Here is a 14676-nt window from a genome sequence, read left to right as displayed (position 1 = left end):
GGCGCTCATCAGCGCTGGATAGATGACGGCGGTGTCATTTGATAGACTTGCGGTTCATTCCGCCTTCAGATTTGCGGATGTTACGTAGAAAAGTTTTTACCCCCCTCCTGCCTGGCATGACCGTAGCGCGTGACTCTGTACACCTGCGCGAACGGCGGAGGCTACTTGCTGCGTCACATTCTTTTTGCAGTGTAGTCCCCTCAAAAACAGGGGAATGAACATTTACCTGACCAATTGTAATGTTGCATTAGTGCTGGAATTTAGGCTAAAGTACTTTAAAATGCTTGAAAATGTAACTACTTCGTTTCACAACAAATATCTGTCTGACTGAACAGTTATTGTAATTCCAGGATGAAACATGAGAGAACGTGAAGTCGTTAAGATTGGGCGTTTTGAAAATAAACCACAATTAAATAATGTGATAAAAAGAGAATTATTTCGAATCATTTCGAGTATATGTATAAATATTTAACTTAATTAAATTTAATGTTGAGAACGCGTTGAAATGGACCTTGAAAGTGACGTACAAGTGCTTTAATTCCACCTTATAAAGGTGTATGAACCCGGCAAACATGACTTGGTTCACTGCGCTGAAGCGCTGTGCGCGCGAAGTTACAAAATTCGAGAGGTGCACGACTGCGAGGCTCTCGCGCACGGGTGGAGCCACCGCGATTACGTCATTTTCGGCGTGCGGACCCTCGCGCTGCTCACGCCACTCGTGCTGCGTCAAGTATAAAGGCTTAAACCAGGCTTAACATGGATGGTGTTGTTCTGTTTGTATTTAAAAGCTCTATCCAGTGGTGTTAATTTTTTTGTAACATACCTACTTAAAGCAGGTAATCTTACGGCTTATGTTTTTGCGATGGTGAATCTGATAAAAACAAGAGAGCTTCATACCTCTCACCAGGATTCACTAAATTTGACTTGATCTTTAAATAATTTTCTGGAAGAGGACCCCCAGATAACTCCCATTAAATACACATTTATGTACATTTATTGCTCAGGTGTTCATTCTCTCTTCTCTCCTTACACAGGCTGTTTAGATAAATATACTTTATAAATGTGTTTATTGTGTAGAATTAGGCAAAAGAGGCCGTGTCCCAACTACACCACATTTTCAGTAATTGCTGGCATTGTCTTTTGCCAAGAAAAAATTTTCAGTCAAATGAAAATTTCTTGCTTTAACCCATGATGTAGCATATCATATCTTTATACATGTAATCATATTTAAGTACTGTCATTAGTTTGTAATGATGGCAGGTTATTGTTCAAATTTAATAATTGTATTTCCAAATGCAATTTATATTTTGATCTTCAGAGTACATATTCATTGTTAATCAGTGAGGTTTCTGCACGTCAATGTATTGGTTTAATCTTAAATTCAGGTCAGTGTAAAATGGAATAGTGTCTAATCGCAGTTATGGTGCACAAACATACATTAGCATAAACTCTATATCACAAAAAATACAATTATTTGTATCTGAGTATTAATAATAACAGTAATTTAGGTGAAGATACTTTTAGGTATATATTTATCCTCATACTTCCTCTTTTGTGTTCAAATTACAAGCAAATTATATCACTCTGCAATTCACATATGTTCAGTATAAATAGTGTAAATGTGTGGTTAACTTAATAGTGCAAAAAGGAAATGGATACAGACAACTATCTTACCAAGATTTTCATACAGATGATACAACTAATCCGAAATGTAGGCTATAAAAAGAGCAGCTAACAGTGAAGGCTGATTGACCATGGCATGCCCATTTGTAGAAAATCCAGTAGATGAGGGAGCGTGTGTAGTGCGCAGAGCATTCATGCTATCAGGTCCAAGGTCATTCCAGGACAGGACAGATCCACTGGGATTTCCAGGTGACTACTTATTTGAGTGCTGCAGGTTCAGAAGACATACATACACTTTTAAGTGCTACTTGGACACATCATCAGTGATGAACCCGAGGTCATGGGGTGTTTCGGGTCTTTGATCATCAAATACTCTCGCTCGGGCGACCCCGTCGGGGGTGATCAGCCTCCAACTTGTGTCCAAGTGGCCCGCTACTCCACGGATCCCCCCTCCGGATCCATAGCCATCTTGAGGCTTTCTCCGCAGCCTCAATGCTGTTCCTGATGGCTCGCCTGCACAGCTGACCTTTTATTCCAAGGACTTTTAGGGTGCGGGGTAATGACTGGCCAGCAAAGCCCCGGCACCCCACCTCTACTGGTTCACATCGGGCTTTCCATCCTTTACTCCGGCACTCAGACACTAGCTCAGCATACTTGGCCCTCTTACGTTTGTTTGCCTCCTCCATTCGGTCTTCCCAGGGAACAATGAGTTAGACCAGCACCACTTGCTTTGTAGACTCTGATATTAATACCATGTCTGGTCGAAGAGCAGTGGCTGTGATGTATTCTGGGAACTTAAGCTGTCTTCCCAGGTCAACTTTGATCTTCCAATCCCGTGCTGTGGTGAGAAGCCCTCCAGAGGAACCTGTCTGATGTTGAGCCTTCTCCCCAGCTCTGACAAAGGTGGTGGTGTGCTTGAGAGTGTGCTGATACCTGCAGTTAGAGATTGCTAAGCTGAGCATATCATCCAGGGCCCTGAGGACCTGGTCATGACGCCAGCGGTACCGCCCCTCCCCCAAGGCCTTCAGGCAGCAACTGAGGATGTGCTCGAGGGTGGCTCTTTTCTGGCACAGCTGACATGCCGCAGTGTTATTATTAATTAATTTAAATTAATCTTTAAATTAATTAATAATAAATAAGTCAGGTAATCATTATAGTGAAATAAAAAACTAATTTCTATTAATATTCTGAGAAAATGCTGTAACCTAAAGTTTTAGATTAGACACAATATGTTAAAAACAGGCATAATTATTTATTCATTACTGTTAGTAAATTATAGGATACCAGACAACTCAAAGAAATTATGCAAGTAAAGTTTAAAAGAATTACAAGTATTATGATTATAGTTAGTTTTTATATATAAAATTTAATAAATATTTTGTGTTGGTTTATTAGGACATACATTTTGTGCTTTTGTTCATGTATTACACCTTACGCCGTAAGGCGGCCAGGATGAACCAGATCGTCTGACCACCTGTACCGGCTCAAAAAAAACACTCTTATATTTCTGATAAAAATTTAACTTAATCAGAATAAAGATAAAATACTGAAGTTATCTTGCATCTACCTTTGAAGCTCTTCCGATGTCTGAAATACAGGCGGTCCCCGGGTTACGACGTTGATCCGTCGTAAATCGATTTTCGGTGTAAATCGGAACATACGTACATGTATGTACGTAAAGTACTATACGCAGTTATCCTATTCTAAAGCTAGCCTTTTGGCAAATACCTTTATCCATAGCTGCGTTTAACTAATCCTGACACCACGCACACCAAAGACCAAGTTCCGTTTACAACACAGAACCATTTAGGTCCAAACAAGGCTTTATACAGTAAATGGGAGATGTGTAGTAACCACGAAAAATCGTAACTTGGGAACCTCGTAAGGATCATATTTCGGCCTCAAAACAGATAGCATGCGCACGCGTGTGGTTTATCATTATGATTTGACGGATTTTTCCCCCCCTCAATTTTTTTTTTCTTGCGGACATGTCGGTACGCCGGAATTCCGGCGTGGCGCCTGAAAACTATCAGGCCTGAGACCTCCATTGGGTGGCTACCTTTCCCCTCCGCCAGATAACCTTCATGATTTTCCAGAGTCGAACAAGGAGTTTGGGACACTGCTTGTAGACTCTGTATGGGACTCCACTGGGGCCTGGGGTGGAGCTTGATCTTGCGGCCATCACTGCTTCTTTGACCTCTTTCAGGGTGGGCTCTGTGATGTTAAACTGTACCGTGGGCTCTGGCGGCTCTACCAGAGCCCTGCATGGGCCAAGATCTTGTTCTCTTAAGGGATCGCCGAACGTAATGTTGAGGTGCTGGTTGATCTCCTCCACAGGACAAGTCAGGTTGCCGCTTTTCTTTTGCCCCAGAAGTTGCTTGGTGAAGGTGAACGGATTGGTTATAAATGCCTTGCGCTTTTTGGCCCTCTCCTTTCCCTTCTTTCTGTGCCATTCAGCTCTCCTGAGTGTGACAAGCTTTCTTCTCAGAATCTGTCTAAGCTCAGACAAGGCATCTCTCTCCTCCTCCTTTGCTGTTGTGTACTGGCGTTTTAGTGTCTTTAGTTCCTGCCTCAGCTGACAGATCTGGAGCTCTCGCCGGTTGAGTTTTGCTGGCTGTCTATTTCCGGGCCTCTCTGACACCCCGAAACGTTCGGTTCCAATGGTTATTATGAGGGTGCACATAGCCTGGAGTTTGTGGTCAACGTTGCCCTTTGCTGTTGTTTCCAAGATCTTGTCTATGTCTGTGTCCAGCTGAAGCCATTCTTTGTTGTTGGTGGCAGGCCACTTGACCCGACGTACATCTGGATTTCCATTCTGAAGGGGGACTGGTGCAGCTCGGACGTTCTGGGCACTGTGGGGATGCTCCGGGCCTGGCTCCTCCTCCGTCTGACCAGGGACTGTGACAAACACCTTATCTAAAGTGCCGGTCACGCGTTGCTTCACCTGACCTCCCTTCAGGCAGGCCATCTTGGTCTGATGGATTTTAAGACCTGTCGGGTTTTTGCACACCTTGCCGCAGATGCAGACTGTGCTCATTGTCGATTGTCCGTTAGCGAAGTTTGTTGCCGATAAGTCCGTCCGCTTGGGACTCTCATTCTCCCCCCCTCTCGGGAATCCCTGGGGGTATGGTTCGGAAGGGTTCTTTGTAGCTTGCTTTGGGTGTTCCTTCACAGGAAGTGCAGCTCGGGGTGCTAGCCCTTGCTGCCCCGGATGCCGTCTTTCCATGCTGTCAGCTGTCTCTCCAGTCGTCACCACCCTGTTTGTGGTTGTCAACCGGCCTTTCCCGGTGGCCACTGGCAAAGCCAGACATGACAGTTCTTACATACACTTTTAGGTGCTACTTGGACACATCATCAGTGATGAACCCGAGGTCATGGGGTGTTTCGGGTCTTTGATCATCAAACACCCTCGCTCGGGCGACCCCGTCGGGGGTGATCAGCCCCCAACTTGTGTCCAAGTGGCCCCCTACTCCACGGATCCCCCCTCTGGATCCATAGCCATCTTTAGGGTGCGGGGTAATTATATATCTATTATATAATATAATAATAATAATGTTTATTTGTATAGCACCTTTCATACATACATGCAACTCAAAGTGCTTTACAGTATAAATAAAAGAAACATAAAAAGGAGAAGACAAAAAGGAAATGTTAGAAGAAATTAAAGTAAAATAACATAAAATGTAAAAAAGTAAAGTAAACAATATAATAAAAAAGTAAAGTAAATAAAACTATTAAGATAATTACAACAGATTTAGCTCACCCACGCTCTCTAGAACAACAAACACTCACACAGAGTGCGACCTTCACTCTCACTGGTTTTATGCGAACTGTGTGCTCGACGGCCCACAGTTATGCACGGCCACCTGGTGCTCGACTCCCAGCCGAGGGTGAAATTCCCAATCACTCAATTACCCTGCCTGGTAACCACCAATGGTGCCACCTGTATACCCACCCCCCCCCCCCCCCCCCCCAATGGAGTTCGACCGCCAAACCTCTCGACTTTTGTCGAGTTAGATCCCCTGATGCTGACAGTTCCCTATGAACTGCGTCTGGCGTCGCCTGTGTATACACGTACCAGGAGAGAAGTCACAACCTTTGCAATAAGTTTCTGCTGAGGAGAGAGACAAAGTTTAACTAAAAGCAGATCTAAAGAGGAAGTAAATATAAGAAAATAACAATAAAATATTAAAATTAAAGATAAAAAGAAATAATTAAATAAAGTGACAAATTATAAAATAATAGACTAGAGTTTCTTAACTAAGCAGATCTAAACAGGAATGTTTTGAGACTGTTCTTGAAACTATTCAGGGATGAAATGCCTCTGAGCTCTTCAGGAAGAGAATTCCAGAGCTTTGGGCCATAGTGGCTAAATGCACCCTCGCCAATCTTTAATCGGCATCTAGGAATCACCAGTAGATTACTGTTTGAAGACCTCAGAGACCTGACTGGAACATATCTAACCATCATTTCACTGAGGTAAAGAGGGGCAAGACCACGAAGACATTTAAAAACCATGACTAGAACCTTAAAATCTATCCTAAAGCTGACAGGTAACTAGTGCAGTGAGTGGAGTGCAGGTGTAATATGGCAACACGGTGGCTTGGTGGTTAGCACGTTTGCCTCTCAGCACTGGGGTCTTGGGTTCAAGTCCCTATCTGAGTGGAGTTTCCACGTTCTCCCCGTGTCTGCGTGGGTTTCCTCCGGGGTCTCCGGTTTCCTCCCACAGTCCAAAAACATGGAGATTAGGTAAATTGGCATTCCCTGATTCCCTGACAAATTCTCCCTGACTGTGTGTCTGTCCCTTCATGTCCATTAAAAAAAAGCAGTTGTCTGAGTGTGTGCGCATGAATGTGTGTGTGCTTGTATGCCCAGTGGTGGATGGTGCTCTGCCACTAGGGTCTGTCCTCTCCCCCCTCCCTGCACCCCATTCAGTCCCCCAGGGGGCTGTGGATCCCGGTTGAGAGTACGCTGTGCGCAATTGGCTGCCGCTTCTCGCCGGTGTGTGATTGGGTGTGTAAGAGTTGTATCTGTATAAAAATTGTAAAGCGACCTTGGGTTCTAGAAAGGCGCTATACAAGTTGAACAATTCATTCATTCATTCATTCATTCATTCATTCATAATATGATCTCTCTTTTTCCTGCGGGTCAGAACCCTAGCAGTGAAAATTGACACCATGTTTGTTTATAACTGTGCCCAATGGTAGCATATATAATGTAAATAATAGTGGTCCTAAGATGGAGCCTTGCGGGACCCCATATTTAACCATTGTACGTTTGGATGAAATATTATTGAGCTCTACAAACTGATAGCGATTTGTTAAGTAAGACTGAAACCATGAAAGGGCTGTGCCTGAGACTCCAACCCAGCGTTCTAACCTTTCTAGCAAGATCCTATGATCAATTGTGTCGAAAGCTGCACTAAGATCAAGAAGCACTAACAGTGATACATAGCCTTGATCTGATGCAAGGAGGAGATCATTTGTTACTTTAACTAATGCTGTTTCAGTACTGTGATGGGGCCTAAAACCAGATTGGAACTTTTCAAATGTGTTATTCCTATGCAGATATAGGCATAATTGCTGGGCAACAGCTTTTTCTATGATCTTAGATATAAATGATGTGTTTGAAATGGGTCTATAATTAGATAGCACAGTCGGATCAAAAACTGAAACAGCTTTACTCAGGGTAGTGAATGATCTACTAATATCGGCCGATAATGGGCTCGTCTCGTTCCTTATACTGTTGGATCTTAGTGCAGCTTTTGATACTGTAGACCACAACATTTTGCTGGATAGACTAGAAAACACAGTAGGTATTAAAGGAGTCGCACTCTCCTGGTTTAGATCATATTTAACTGACCGCTTCCAATGTGTAAGTGTTAATAATAAAACCTCTAAATCTGTGCAGGTTAAATATGGTGTCCCACAAGGGACAGTCCTAGGACCACTTCTATTCACACTGTACATGTTACCCTTAGGCGAAATTATGCATAAGCATGACATCAGTTTCCATTCCTACGCAGACGACACTCAGCTATATTTATCGGCAAAACCCGATGATTTAGGCGCAAACAGTAAGATTGAGAAATGTGTAGAAGAGATAAAACATTGGATGGCGTGTAACTTTCTAGCACTAAATGCCGATAAAACAGAATTGATAATAGTTGGGTCTAGGGCTGCGAGAGACAAGATACATAATGCAGCATTGAATCTACATTCTTTTACTATAACCCCCAGCGCAGAGGTAAAGAACTTGGGCGTCACAATAGACCCAGATCTCTCGTTCGATACACATATTAATAATATAACTGTCACGGTGAGGCGGCCCCCTACCGGCCGCCTCTGTCCACAGCGGCTGTTGTTGTCGTTGTTTGGTGACGTCATGTGCGTCCCTCAGGTGGGCGGAGCCCGTGATCCGTCTCACCTGAGGGTCGTTTGTTTGCCTATATATGTTTTGTCTTTGTACCAGTTGACCGCTGGTCATTATATCCTTAATTTGGATCTATTGCACGGGTTTTAGGTTTGCACACTTTCTATTAAACCATCCTTTTTCCCTGAGACTTGGCGTGATCGCTTCCTTTTGGTTCGCACACCCTGCCCGTCACAGAATGACCAGCCACCCTTCGGAAGCCGCCGAGTCTCTTTTACTTTCTCCTTCGTTCGTGGTCATGTCTCGTGGTAAGTGTTTGTCTGCGTGGTGTTTTGTTTGAAGAGCTCCGCCGTGCTTTGGTGTTTTGTGTGTGTGTGTGTGTGTGTGTGTAGCACGGTGAGGACCAGGGCAGTCTGCCCTGAGACAGCTCTTCGTGTCCGTTGTATGTTGCGGGAGTTCCGCCGTGCGCTTGTGTATATGTGGCACGGCGATGACCAGGGTGTCTGCCTGGTAGACTCTCGTGTGTGTTTTGAATGTGTGTACGTGTCGACGGACGTGTGGACCAGTGTGCGTGCTCGTTATGTTTAATGTTGCGTGTTTTGTGTGTGACCGCTCGTCACCGTCGCCTCGCTCCCCGTGTGTCTTGTGTTAAATGTGGGGAGCGACTGCGACTCTGAGCGGCGCGCGTCACTGTGTGTTTATGTCGAGCGCGCATGTGTAGGTCCCGTCTGTCTGTCTGTGCACCGTTTTTGTTTGCTTGTCTAGTCTTTGCGTGTGTGTTGTGTCCCAGCGTGTTGTCAACTGTTTGCGTGTAATTCCACGCATGCTCCTCCCCCTGAATGTGTGTTTGGGGGGGGGACCGGCTGTGGTCCCGTGCCATGGGGTGTGGCACAGAGGGCGTCTCTCCCGGGGAGGCCCTGAATAGGGTAGGGCGCGTTTGTGTTTCGTGTTTGTATATATATGTGTGTGTGTGTGTGTGTGAGGTTGTGTTCTTTGTGCAGGTGCTTCTCCTTGGCAGTGTTCCTGGACCTTGTGGGGGTCTCCACCTGGCAGGAGCCCCCTTGTGTTGTGGGGTGACCGGAGCCCGGTCGTGAAGAGCCCCTCCCTAGAGGGCTGGGGCCCCCGGATGTTTGGGGACCATGGGGCTCCGGTCTGAAAGGCTCCTGCTGGGGATGGAGATCCTCCCTCCTGCCCGGGGTGACCAGGAGGCCCTTGGGGCTGCTCCCTAGCCCGCGTCGGGGGTGCTCTGGGCCTCGGTCTCTGGCGCTCCTGGGTTGGGTGGAGGAGTCCACCTTGAGATGAGAGGCCCCGGGAGGGGTTGGCTCCCCAGGAGGCTGGGGTGACCCCTAGCAGAAGGCAGGGGTCAGCTCTGGGAGGAGGTAGGTCCAGGAGGTGAAGTAGCTACGCCTTGGAGAGGTAGCCTGCACACCCACACACACACACGAGGGACGAGAGAGGAGCCGTAGCCCCTCGTCCTCACACCCGTGGGGCTTACCGGCTGAATGCCGGTTAGGGCGTGAGGGCCCTGTGACCGACTGGGGCGTGGTTTTGTGTTGTTAACGGCCCGGTCGGTCCAGGGTCCCGCCCGGGGAGGTGAGCTGTTTAATGTTGTGTGTTTTATGTTCCAGCTCCCGGACGGCAGGAGGTGTGTTCCTGCCTGTCTCTGCCTTCCTGCCCCTTCGTGTTTTGTGTGCAGCCGCTGTGTGCCACACACCCAGTGGAGGGGAGTGCGGCTTGGTGGGGGGGTCTGTCACGGTGAGGCGGCCCCCTACTGGCCGCCTCTGTCCACAGCGGCTGTTGTTGTCGTTGTTTGGTGACGTCATGTGCGTCCCTCAGGTGGGCGGAGCCCGTGATCCGTCTCACCTGAGGGTCGTTTGTTTGCCTATATATGTTTTGTCTTTGTACCAGTTGACCGCTGGTCATTATATCCTTAATTTGGATCTATTGCACGGGTTTTAGGTTTGCACACTTTCTATTAAACCATCCTTTTTCCCTGAGACTTGGCGTGATCGCTTCCTTTTGGTTCGCACACCCTGCCCGTCACAATAACTAGGGTAGCGTTCTTTCACTTGCGCAACATTGCCAAAATTAGAAACATATTAAATATTAGTGATGCAGAAAAACTAATCCATGCATTCATATCCTCTCGTTTAGATTATTGCAACAGTCTCCTAGCTGGATGTTCTGGTAAATCGATAAACAAACTCCAGCTGGTTCAGAACGCAGCAGCACGAGTTTTAACAAAAACTAAAAAGTTTGATCACATTAGTCCCGTACTATCGTCATTACACTGGCTGCCAATTAGATTCCGTATTGACTATAAAATACTTTTATTAACATATAAAACGCTGCATGGCTTAGCTCCAGACTATCTTAGTGAACTTATTGAACAATATAACCCAGCGCGTTCACTTCGCTTGCAGGACGCAGGGTTATTAACTGTTCCTAGGATCAAAAAGATCACAGCAGGTGGAAGAGCCTTTTCTTTTAAAGCTCCACAATTGTGGAATAATCTTCCTGCCTCTATTCGGGACTCAGACACAGTCTCAATGTTTAAAACTCGATTAAAGACTCATCTGTTTAGTTTGGCCTTTGATTAATCTGTTACATATTTACTACATCTCGTATCTTTTCTCCGAGGTTCACCTGGAGAGTAACATTGCAGTCGGAGCCTACAATACCAGCATCGCTGCTCCGACACGGAATGAAAGCCTGGCGTTCATCAACAGACATTTACAGTGACAATATCATAACCCAGAACTTTCATTTTTACCTTTACTTAGTCTGATTGTGTAATTTGTGTGTGACTTGTGTATTTGTCTGTATTTTGTGTAATCTGTGTGTTAACGGGCCGCCCAATGGAGGATGGGTTCCCTTTTGAGTCTTGGTTCTCCCGAGGTTTCTTCCTATTCCCCACTATCTTAGGGAGTTTTTCCTCGCCACTGTCGCCCTTGGCTTGCTCATTAGGGTTCTGGACCCGTAGTATTGTTAACCTTTTAAATCCTGTAAGGCGCTTTGTGACAACATGTGTTGTGAAAAGCGCTATACAAATAAACTTTGATTGATTGATTGATTGATTTGGTTTCTTGATCAGAGGTTTGATAATTGCTAATTTACATGATTTGGGCATGTGACCTATTGTAATGGATGAGTTAACTATAGTTAGAAGAGGTTCAGTTACAGCTGGTAATACCTCTTTTAATAACTTTGAGGGAACTGAGTCTAATGTGCAGGTAGTACAATTTAAGGAAGAAATTATTTTCTCTAATTCTGATTTTGGGAGTGGATGAAAAGCATCAAGTTTTTCTCCCGGTATGTAATTTAAATCAATATCAACCAAACCAGATGACATACCAGTTGTATTGCTAATAAAGGGTTTTATATTTTGTCTAATATTCTCTATTTTATTATCAAAGAAATCTATAAATACATTACTAGTGAGGTTTACTGGAATCTGAGGTTCTGTGCCTGCTTGATTTTTTGTAAGTTTAGAAATAGTATTAAAAAGAAATCTAGGATTGTTTTTATTTTTCTCTATCAGTGAGGCTAAGTATGCTGAGCGTGCTTTAGTGAGTGCCCGTTTGTAGTCAATAATGCTATCCTTCCAGGCACAGTGGAATACTTCCAATTTAGTAGATCGCCATTTCCGCTCTAATTTACGTGCTATTTGTTTTAAGTTTCTAGTTTGGTCGGTGTACCATGGGGCGAGCTTTTTGGATCTAGCTTTTTTATATTTTAGTGGAGCTACTATATCTAGAGCTGATCTGCAGGTATTCTCTAAGTAGTCGGTTAGACTATCTAACTCTCCTGGATCGGATGGCGAGTGGGCTAAAGCAGTTAAGTCAGGGAGGGTTTCAATAAACTGTGTTGCTGTTGATGAATTTATTGAGCGCTTTATACACTGCCGAGGAGACGGGCGGGTATTTATGTTAAGGTGAAAATCGAATTTTACTAAATAATGATCGGAGATTGCTACGGTTTGCGGGAGTATGTTTATATTATCTACGTCGATACCCAGCGTTAATATTAGATCTAGGGTATGATTTCGATAATGTGTAGGTCCTACTACGTTTTGTTTAATGCCGACAAAGTTCAATATAGAAGTAAAAGCCCTTGTCAGTGGATCCTCCGCATTATCAAAGTGTATGTTAAAGTCTCCTACCATTATTATTTTGTCACTACATACTGCTAAATTTGCTGCAAAATCGGTGAAATCGTTTAAGAAATCTGAGTAAGGCCCTGGTGGTCTGTATACATTAGTTAGGGAGAATGTACTTTTATTTTCAGATGGACTAATTACATTAATAGACTGCATCTCAAATGAGTTTGAGATATCTAAGTATTTCTGATGAATTTCTAAACAATCACGATAGATTATACATATTCCACCTCCTCTGCCTGACAGTCTAGGTCTATGTATATAACTATATCCCACAGGAGTGGCTTCGTTTAGAGTTAAATAATCACCAGATTGAACCCACGTTTCAGTTAGACAAAGAATATCAATTTTCTGGTCTGTTATAAGTTCATTTACAAAAACTGCTTTTGAGTTGAGCGATCGAATATTGATTAATCCAATTTTCAGATCGGTCATATAGGTTGTAATAATTTGATGTGAAGTCTGAATATTAGTTAAAAACTTCGGGCGGACTATTTTCTTATGATTTAGTTTAACCCGGGGCACAGACACAGTCTCAATCCTAAGGGAACTTGGTGACGCCTCTAAGCAGCTCGCAGACAGGTTTAACCCGTTAGTCTGCGGCCTGGTCGCGACCCTGGACAGCAGCTCCTAGTGCTACTCTGCCAACTAGCTAACAGGCTATGGGCTATGCTGCAAGATAACAGGGCAGCGCCATCCCGGGTGGGGTGGACACCATCCCTGCCTAAAAGACCAGGCTTGCCCTCGAACTCTTCCCAATTATTAATAAAGCCCACTTGATTTTCTGAACACTACTTGGACATCCAGCGATTTAGCGACGTGAGCCTGCTGTACTGCTCATCACCGCGCCGCATTGGTATGGGGCCAGAGCAGATTACGGCATCGGACATCGTCTGGGCTAATTTAACCACCTCTTTAACATTAGCCTTAGTCACCTCTGACTGCCGCAGACGTATATCGTTGGCCCCTACATGAATCACTATCCTAGAAAACCTCCTATGAGCTAACAATCTAAGGTTGCCACTAATGTCCGGCGCTCTGGCTCCCGGTAAACAGCTGACTGTAACCGCTGGTGCCCCTACAGCTACAGCTACTTTCACGTGTCGGACTATAGAGTCTCCTATGACCAGAGTCTCCTCAGCGGGTGTAACACTGAGCGGGGCAAACCTGTTGGACACGTGAACCGGGGAGTGGTGCTCTGGTGGGCTAGCGCTGGCGTTAGCGGTAGCTGCAGCCCTCGCTCTCCGACTACGCCGCCAAGACGTCACCCATTCACCCCGCTGTGAGGGCTCTATCGCCGGAGTCGCGGAGGGACTAGTTCTCCCTGGCGCGTCCACACCTACTACAGACCCTGTCCCTGTCTCTCTATCCCTCAATAATGAGTGGACGCGTCGCTCTAAGCTTTCCACTTTCGCCACAAGAGAAGTAACTAACTGGCACCTCTCACAAATACTATCACTATTACTATCAGTGGCGAAAGGGTCTAGACTAAACATGCCACACTCCGAACACGGGAACAAACCAACACCAGCCATTAATAAATCAAAACACTTACCGTGTCTAGCCGATATATAAACTTACGCTAGCTGATTTGTGAAGGCAGAAAGTTGGTCAGCGGCCGGAATAAAACCTGTAAAATTTATCTAGGAATGCAAAAGGTAAAGATTAGCACGTAAATAGATTATTATACTTTAGAAAACAATTTCAAAATTCGCTCCGCAACAGCGTTGGTCGGCAGGAAGCAGCGTCGGCAGGAAGCAGGAAGGTCTGCCACAGTTCTGTGACTGCTTCTCTGGCTTTATAAATACAGGACGTGTTGCCTTTCTTCATATTAATATATTTATATTCCTCATACAGACGTAAAAGTAGCACCTGTTCAGCAGAAGAAAAAAAAAGCTGCTCGTTCCTTCAACTCTTTCGACATTTTCTTGCCTTTTCGAATATCGATTAGTGAGGCTGTGTAAATACTGTATGCACGCGCATGATCGCCGATTACAAAAGCCTGGCTTGACTTAGCAGGAACAGGTTGCGTCTGGATTTCGTTAGTGGAACGGAACTAGACGGAAGTTAAATGTTTGGCTAACTCAAGCGAGGCTCACTCTAATAAGCGCCACTTTCATACAGAAGCTTGCTTCGTGGAATAGCCCCTGCTGCTTGAACTTAAGTGCGGACTAAAACGCGCAAAAAGATTCAAAACGTATCGAAACTGCGTGACATAACGAACCCCATTTTTGGAACAGTCACGTGACTTTCCCCTTTTGATGAGACGGGTCTGGCTGCAGAAGGCTGGGCGAGCTCCAGCTGGAGGCAGCTCCACGTTGGGGCAGGAAGTGATGTAACTCCAGCGTGGGGCCGGAAATTACAATACTCAGGTTTTCCTTACTTGTCTTGTGAGACGCATTTTGAATGAAGGTGTAACGTAGCTCGCGCTACGGAGCGAGGAGGCGGACACAAACGCTGAGGAGAGCGAGATTTATTCAAGGGAATACAATAATCGTCGTCGGATAACCAGTCCGGGTCCA

This window comes from Brachyhypopomus gauderio, chromosome 5 (assembly GCF_052324685.1).
Source record: "Brachyhypopomus gauderio isolate BG-103 chromosome 5, BGAUD_0.2, whole genome shotgun sequence".
Classification (NCBI taxonomy): Eukaryota; Metazoa; Chordata; class Actinopteri; order Gymnotiformes; family Hypopomidae; genus Brachyhypopomus; species Brachyhypopomus gauderio.
This window is presented reverse-complemented; position numbering follows the sequence as displayed.